The sequence below is a fragment of the Syngnathus scovelli genome, chromosome 5, assembly GCF_024217435.2.
Source record: "Syngnathus scovelli strain Florida chromosome 5, RoL_Ssco_1.2, whole genome shotgun sequence".
Classification (NCBI taxonomy): Eukaryota; Metazoa; Chordata; class Actinopteri; order Syngnathiformes; family Syngnathidae; genus Syngnathus; species Syngnathus scovelli.
The window spans coordinates 15,305,204-15,313,878 of record NC_090851.1 but is presented as its reverse complement, the minus strand read 5'-3'; the positions used below and the strand labels follow the sequence as shown (position 1 = coordinate 15,313,878).

The 8,675-nt window shown below is 42.9% G+C and overlaps 1 long non-coding RNA gene across 1 annotated transcript; it reads left to right on the top strand.

Moving 5' to 3' along the window:
- The first annotated feature begins 1,180 nt into the window (after positions 1–1,180).
- LOC125969450 (uncharacterized) lies at positions 1,181–8,474 on the top strand. Its single transcript, XR_011086920.1, has 4 exons — positions 1,181–1,963; positions 2,076–2,153; positions 2,232–2,483; positions 2,541–8,474. It is a non-coding gene; the product is annotated as an uncharacterized lncRNA (long non-coding RNA).
- Positions 8,475–8,675: the final 201 nt, after the last annotated feature.

The window sequence follows — 8,675 nt, the reverse complement described above, 5'->3', positions numbered from 1 at the left end:
GTGACTATGACACAGGAAACCGTATCCACATTTGCACAGGTAGCCTGCAGGCAGATGGATTGTGGCTCTTTAGTCTCCATTCAACACAAAAGCACCAATGTCCACCAGCCAGTATGGGAGATTAATATCTTCTGCCGCGGCTCCGAGTCAACTTTGATGGAATGCTACAATCACATAATACGCAGGAGAGTGCAGGGAAGAAATTCAACATTGAACATTCTGGAGTTTATCTGTTCAGGTAACTGCATATAACTTCACTTTTATAGCAGCGTTACCTTAAACCAAATCTTTCACAATATGGTCTGAACCACAACGTCTCAACGTTTTGCTACAAACTACCACCAAAAGTTCATTTGTCTGCTTTGTTACAGATTCATTGAGGGTTGTGGGTCATAGCTATTGCTCAGGCAATTTGGAAGTTAAGACCATAAATGGCTGGGCCTCAGTGTGTGAAGAAGGCTTTGACTCAGAAGCAAAAAAGATGGTCTGCAGGGAGCTCGGTTGCGGCCCCTTAGAAGATACTTGGTCGTTTGGAGGAGAAAAACAAAGAAGGCAGCCTGCATTCAAAAAATTCCAGTGCAAAGGCAATGAGAGTCGCCTCCAAGACTGTACCAGCTCAGACCATGACGACTGTAGACCAGCAACTGCATTTGCATGCATAAGTGTCACGGAACAGAGACAGGACGACCAAGTGCGCACGATCCTTTATTGAAAAGGGGGAAAGGGGAAGTGGAACGCCGGACTTGCGGTCTGGCGTGGCTGAGCAGCAGAGCACAGCGCGTAGTCGTAGTCGGAGGCAGGCAGGCTGTCGAGACAGGCGGCGATCAGGAGCGTGGTCAAAGGACGACCAAGTAGTCAGGGCAGGCGGCGATCAGGCGTGGTCGGTCAGTTTACGGAAGCAGTTGGCAACAGAGATAGTTCAGGGGACAAAAAGGCAGTGGTGTCATGGGCAGGGTAAGGAGACGAACTGACAACCATTGGCAGAATGCACAGAGGTTAAGTAGTGGACCTAACGAGCTGTAGCAGGTGCTGGCAATTCCTTGATTGGGGCTTGGCTGGGAGTCCGGTGACGCAGGAACGTGACACACAAGTACACAAAATATTTCATTTAATGCCAGAGAATAGTTCAATGCCCTAAGCTTTGATGTCTATTCATATGCAAATGAGTTAGGGGTTATGACTTGTTATGGTATCATAAATCACCCTCTTTTGAATTGTGGCGGGGTTGGGGGCATCAAGATGGCGCCAGTCGTGACGGCGCCATCTTTGACTGTCGCCATTTTGGTTTGCTGGCGCCATTTTTAAGATGTGGATATGTATGGGCATGTATTTTTATGAATCAAGACAGGTGTAGCATCTGAGCTAGCTTTGGCCCGCGCGTGTGGGTTGAAGGGGCCCTGTTTTGTTGAGAAGAGGAGGGGTGTTTGTGTCAGTGTGGAGTCGTTAGCATGGTGCCAAAAGTTGTGTGGATGAGAGTCGCATATAATTTGAGAAACATTAGTTTAGCCAAAGGTGTCTGAAAGCGAGACGCATGTAATTTGACAAACAATAGTTTAGAGGATCAAGGGGGTTTTGTTGAGAAAATCATTGAAATGTCGTTAGCATGGTGCCAGAGGTATCTGAAGGGGATTTTGTTGAGAAAATCATTGAAGTATCTCGTCAGCATGGTGCCAAAGGTATCTGAAAGATAAAAAAAAGCAAGGTGTTGATGCATAATTTGAGAAACAATAATGTCTGGGGCCAAAGATATCTGATGAGCTAGAGCCTTTGATACGTCATCAACATACGGCCAGAGTTCTCTGATTTCCCGCGACACGTGATCCCATAGGCGTCGTCTTATCCCCGCCGAATTTAAAGTTTGGTGTGGACGAGCATCATTTTGGAGAAGACAAGACAAGACAAGCCATCGCTCTGAGCAACGGAGTCGAAGCGCGTCAAAAAGCTGTTTCGAGAATGGTTAAAGGTAAGTCATTTTAATACCATTCTCGCGATAATAATAATAATAACAAATAATAATAATAATACACTGCGGTTATTTTATAAAACAAAATGTAATGTTTATATAATATTTGCAGACATCATCGCTCTTGCTGATGTCCACGCATCTTTTGACGACGATTTTAGTGACGTTTACCTAACACAATCAGACTACGGTGAGTCATTAGTGCATCTACGATAGTTCATATAAATGTCGGTAGTTGATGATTTTATTTTATGTATGTGTGTATCAGATCTCGTGGCCGCGGCCACTAGAAAAAACAATCGGCCGACACAAGCTGCCTTCGACCGCCGTATTGACGCAGTCGAAACGACAGAGCCATCTAGACCGGCAACATCAGAGTCACGTGCTACTGTTGAAACCAATCCGATTGCATCCCACGCCAACCGACAGGAGGCAGCGACGGACTCGGAACTAGTTGAAGCTCTATCTACTTACGAAGGTTTAAACCATCATCATCAAGAGTCGACAAACAAAGTTGGAGGTTTGTATGCTATAGTCCGACATGCTATTTTCGGTATTATAAAGGATTAACTTGCAGGTGAGCGTCGTGACACGGAGGGTCAGAGAGAGAGGAAGAGGAGTAGGAGGAGGGGGCACCCCTTCTACAACACGCACCACTCAACCAGCAGGGGGTCTGTAAAGTGCCGTGGTAACTGTATCTACAAAACACGGTTACAAGAATGTTTTAAGATTATACGTGCTCTTACAGATTTAGCCGAATCAAAATAGGTTTGTGTTGTTTCTGTTGTGTTTTGTAAAAGAAAATATAATGGATCATCCAAACCTTACGTCAACGGAGTCAGATTTCTTAGCAAACATTGATGAAATAGATTTTCCACCATTTAGCGGGACAAGCCAAAGAAGTGACACACCAGAGCTAGATTTATCAAACGTTAACAATACGTGTACGAGTCAAATAACAGATTTGCTCAACAATGTGAGCACGGCTTTGTCAGAGGGGGAGAGACCAGACAGTCCTGCTATTCTCACCCATTTACAAGCTGTCATAGATGAATTGAACAATCAAAGTATGAATGAAGGTGGACAGAGTCCGACATCAAATCCCGTCACAATTGCTAAACATGATAGCAGAATTAAACAACCAAGCTAATGACAACAACGGGCGTATCAGTCCTGACATTCCTGTCCAGTTGCTAAACATTATCCAAAATCTAAATACGCAGCCTCTGGTTGATCCGTCGACCGCTAACACTGTCGATTCATAGCCGGTTGCTATTGACGACATTCCATCGACATTTCAACCTAACAACTGCTCTTTTATAATTGATCACGAAATAGATGTTATTGATGACAATACACCAGCATTTCAACACACGCCCCAGCAATCTAACAGCGGTTTTGTATTAGCTGATCAGCGCGGCGGTTCTGTTGTAATCAATAGGCCGCATTTCAATAATGTAGAGATAAGGCGACAGTTAAATATACCATCGCAACAGAACATTAATGATTTTGCCACCTTCTACCTCCAGATTGAAGATAAAATAGATGATGTCATGCAAGAGGTAGCTAGCAGAGCCCAAACAGGTGATGTAATTCAGATCGAGCTAGCTAGTGGTAACGATAGAGCTCACATCTACCAGCAAACTAGTGATATAAACTCTATCAGAGATAATGTATCAGACATGCTTGAACGTTTAGCCCAATCAAATACAGAGCTTCTGGCTGATGAGGGCTTAGAGCTCATTGTACAAATAGTCACACCATTGCGCGGTGGAATGCGTCGCAGGTTGTTGAACACTACCAACAGAGAGATTTTGAGGTTGAAAAAAACGACACCTACACATACCTCGTAATAAAGACAACAATTTGTGTTTCGCTCTCTCACTAACCTATCTGCTAAATGACACACTTAAAACAAAACAAGCCACAACGCAGGTACGGCTCTTACATGAGAGTGTAGGGTTGGATTGTCAAACACCTGTGAGTCTGGGCGATGTCCATAAATTTGAGAAAGTCCTCAAACGGAAAATAACTGTAATGTATCGAAAAGAGGACTGCCGCCCCATGACCTTTTTCGACACGCGTTACCCCAAAACAGATAACGATACCTTATTTGTCTTACACCTCGAGGACCATTATTACGGTGTGAAAGCGATAGAGGCATTCGTTGGTCATGCGTTCTTTTGCAGGCTTTGTTACAAAGGGCATGAGAATTGGCAACAGCACCAGTGTGAAGGACACTGTGGCGTTTGTCTTGATCCATGCTGTAAACAGCGACGGATTAAACCTCTCATCTGCCCCGACTGTAACAAAACTTGTCGTAATGAGGAATGCTTTACCAAACATAAAGAGTCTCGATCAATGAATCGTGTGAGCAACTGCACTTCATACAAAAAATGCTTGCAGTGTGGTCTTCACTATTATGTGAAAGCTGATGGTACCGGTGCTAAACATCGTTGCCCCGTTAAAAAATGCACAGTGTGTGATGAGATCTTAAATCAAGATGACGCCTTGTTGAACCCCCACATGTGCTACATTCAGCCCATCAAGCCTCAACCACCGTGCAAAAATGTAGTCTACTACGATTTCGAAACTTATGTAGATACAGACGGTTTACACAAACCTTTTCTCATCTGTTGCAAATCAAATAGACTGGCGAAGCATTGGTATGGCGCAGATTGTGTTGATGAATTTCTCATATTTTTCCGAAGGTCACGGTTTAAACAAACTACGTTTGTTGCACATAATGCGAGAGGTTTTGATTCATACATACTGATAAGGAGAATGCTTGAATTAGGTCTCAAACTTGACATTCTGATGCAAGGGAGTAAAGTTCTATCATTTGTCGATTTAGACACAAAATCTCGATTCATAGACTCTCTCTCATTCTTGACGATGCCTCTAAGTGCAATGCCTAAGGCCCTGGGGTTTGAAGACAAATCAAAGGGTTACTTCCCACACAAATTCAGCTCTTTAGAGCATCTAAACTACGTAGGGTCTCACCCTGACCCCACGTACTACGGCACCGAGCGAATGTCACCCTCCCAACGATCAAAGTTTGACGAGTGGTATGCCAAAGAAGCTAACAATGTGTTTGATTTTGCTAAACAGGCAATAGCCTACTGCGAGAATGATGTTGATCTCCTAATGCAAGGGTGTGAAAAATTCAGGAGTGAGTTTTTTGAGGCCACCGGAACAGATCCATTCAATGCAGTAACAATTGCGTCGGCGTGCATGAAAGTTTTTCGAGCTAATTTTCTAACCCCTCAAACACTAGCCATTACACCATCAGACAACTATATGCGTCAGCACAAAGCTTTTTCACACGATTCTATTCAGTACATGCAATGGATCATGCACAGCCAAAATATCCAAATTAGACATGCATTGAACGGTGGTGAAGTTAGGATAGACAACTATACTGTAGATGGCTATTCTGAAATCGGGGGCGTAAAAATAGTGTTTGAGTATTTTGGTTGTTATCACCACGGCTGCGCAGAATGCTTCGACCTCTCTAAAATATGCCCGACAACCAAACGCCCTTTTCAGGAGAGGTTTGATAAAACACAAAAGAAAATTCAGGATCTACAGCTTAGACAGGATGCGTACCTTGTAATTATGTGGGAGCATGAATGGTTGCAAATGAAAAAGATGGACATAGAGGTGAAGGAATTCCTTAAAAAAAACAAATTTCCTACACCGCTCAAACCGAGGCAGGCTCTTTTTGGGGGCCGAACAAACGCATTCGTTTTAAGATACACGGCAGAGCCAGACGAGCGTGTGTTGTATGTTGATGTGACATCATTATACCCATTCATCAACAGTACAGGCACCTGCCCTATTGGTCATCCAACGATTATCCACGGTGATTTTAAAGACCCTAGGTCGTATTTCGGTTCCATCAGCGCCACAGTCAACCCACCCCATGGTTTGTATTTTCCTGTTCTACCGTTCAAAACAGCTAAAGGTAAACTCGTCTTCACACTGTGCCGCACATGCGCGGAGTGTAACAACCAGCAGACGGCGTGTACACATAGTGATGAGCAAAGATCGTTAACAGGTGTTTGGACAACCCCTGAATTTGTTAAGGCACTTGATCTCGGGTACACGGTTAGATATTACCGAGGTATGGCATTACACAAGAACGAGCGACACAATTTTCCGCGATTATATGCGTACATTTCTAAAAGGTAAACAGGAATCTTCAGGTTATCCGGCTCACGCGGTCAACCAGGCTGATAGACAAAGATACATAGAAGGGTATGCCATTCACCAGGGTATCCAACTCGACCCTTCCAAAATTGCTGTAAACCCTGGCAAAAGGCAAGTGTCAAAACTCTGTCTTAACAATCTGTGGGGAAAACTCGCGCAACGTGACAACATGGTAAACACAAAAATTGTGACAAAATCAGAGGATTTTTTTGAACTTCTGTTTTCAGGTCTGTACAATGTGAAATTCTTCCATTTTATCAATGAGAAGCTTTCAATTGTGCAGTATTGTATCAACATAAACAATGAGATCCCCGCCTCAAAAACATCAAACGTGGCTGCAGCTTGTTTCACAACAGCCTATGCACGCCTAAAAATGTACAGCTATTTAGAAATTTTACAGAGGCGTGTCCTTTACACCGATACAGACAGCCTTGTGTACACTGTGAAGCCAGGCGAAAATGTTCTCCCTCTAGGGGATTATCTGGGCTATTTGACAGATGAGCTTTCGAATGACAGCATTTTAGAATTTGTCTCAGCCGGCCCCAAAACATACGCTTACAAAACACGAGGATCATCTCAGACGGTCATGAAAGTGAAGGGTATCACACAAAGTCACGAAAGCGGTCGCAGCATCAATCTCGATAGCATGCTCAGTCTGGTTCAAGGGTACATCGATACAGCAGGTGCAACCTCAGATGTGCTATACGCTTCCCAACATAATATCGTTCGCGATAAGAGAGGGTTTCATCTTTCCAAGCAGCTTCGTGTGGTGTACGATAAAAGAAGGCTGCTAGAGCGAGGCACCACTGAACCGTTTGGCTACTGATATTTCTATCTATCTACCCATACGTTTGTGTGTGTGGAAATGGCTTTTAACCAGATTGAATTTGACCCTAGATTAGAACTTCCTTTTTCATCTCTAGTAGCAGCCCCTTCAGGTTGTGGCAAGACTTTCTTTGTAAAAAATGTATTGCAAAATCCTGAACATGTTCTGAGAAAAAAACCTGATAATATTGTCTGGGTTTATACTTCATATCAACCAATGTACGATGAGCTCAAAAACCTGAATAAAGACATTGTTTTTATCAAGGGGCTGCCTGAATCTTTTGATGACAAGAAGCTGTTCCAGCCACAGGAGCAGCATCTACTGATTTTGGATGACGTCATCTTCCAAGCTTCGGATAACCCGGAAGTGGTCCGAATATTCACCCAATATAGACATCATAAAAATTTAAGCGTTATAATGCTAACGCAGAATGTATTCCATCGGGGTAAATTCAGCCGTACTATTAGTTTAAACAGTAATTATTTGATTTTGTTCAAAAACCCCCGCGATAAACTGCAGGTGAGTGTCCTGGCGAATCAAATTTCTCCCAGCAACCGGAAGTTTTTCCTGGAATGCTTTGAAGATGCTACAAGAGAGCCTCCAGGCTGTTAGGGCCCTGAACTCGCTACCCCCTTCTGCGTAGCGTGCGGCACTGTTGCGCTATTTTCGAGAATGTCTGCTGTACGCGCACTTGCTCCTTTTTTTTCTGCTCCTCTTATTTATTTATTTATTGTTGTGTTATTTATTCATTATTTATTCAGCACGCTTTTGTTATACTTGTTTACCTGTTTGTCTGTTGTGAGCCATGTCTTGCCACCGTGGGATAGGGGGGAACGAAATTTCGGTTTCTTTGTGTGTCTTTGGCATGTGGAGAAATTGACAATAAAGCTGACTTTGACTTTGAAAATAATAAAAATTTAAATCAATATGAAAAGATCAAAATTTATCAGACCTTAATGCAGCGTTACTTGGGGTTGGTCAAACAAAAAGACTCCGAGCAAATTCCTATTACGATTCGCAACGAAGCCAATGAGAGGGGTGAAATAAAGACCGCTGATGAGACCACAATTGAGGTGACAGGTAGACGCTATGAGGATATTTTGGACGATGCAATGCCAACTATGTGCTGAAAAGACTGTCGGCAGAAGATGTAAGCTGGACGCCGTTAAGTGAATTTGTTTTTAGAGGAAAAACTATCAAAGGCTCCCATATGAGCGATTTGTTGAGACATTTGTGTTCGAGTGGGAAAAAAATCAATGAGAAACCGGTAGGATGGAGTGAATTTCTTCGGACGTTAGCCCGGTTAAACTTACCGGAAACAAGCATCTCCAACCCCTTGGCTCGCGCAGATTTTAAACGTTTAAAATACGCTACAGGTGAAGATGAGGATGTTTCTTATGTAGAAGATGTAAGCATGATGAATAAAAAAAAAGAAAGAGGACATCGCCGGTAGTAAAATGGGTTAGTTATTAGATGATACTCTATTGTTGTTAGTGAAAAAAACAAAAACGCATGACTCTGTAACTCTCTTGAACAATGTTTATTGAATAAAAGAGATTTTATAAAACATTAACACGGTTTTGGACAATGACATTTTTTAAATTTATGCAATGAACATGATGTTTGCCTGCCGCACATCCGGTCTGGTCTTCGACATTTTTTGACAAACTCACT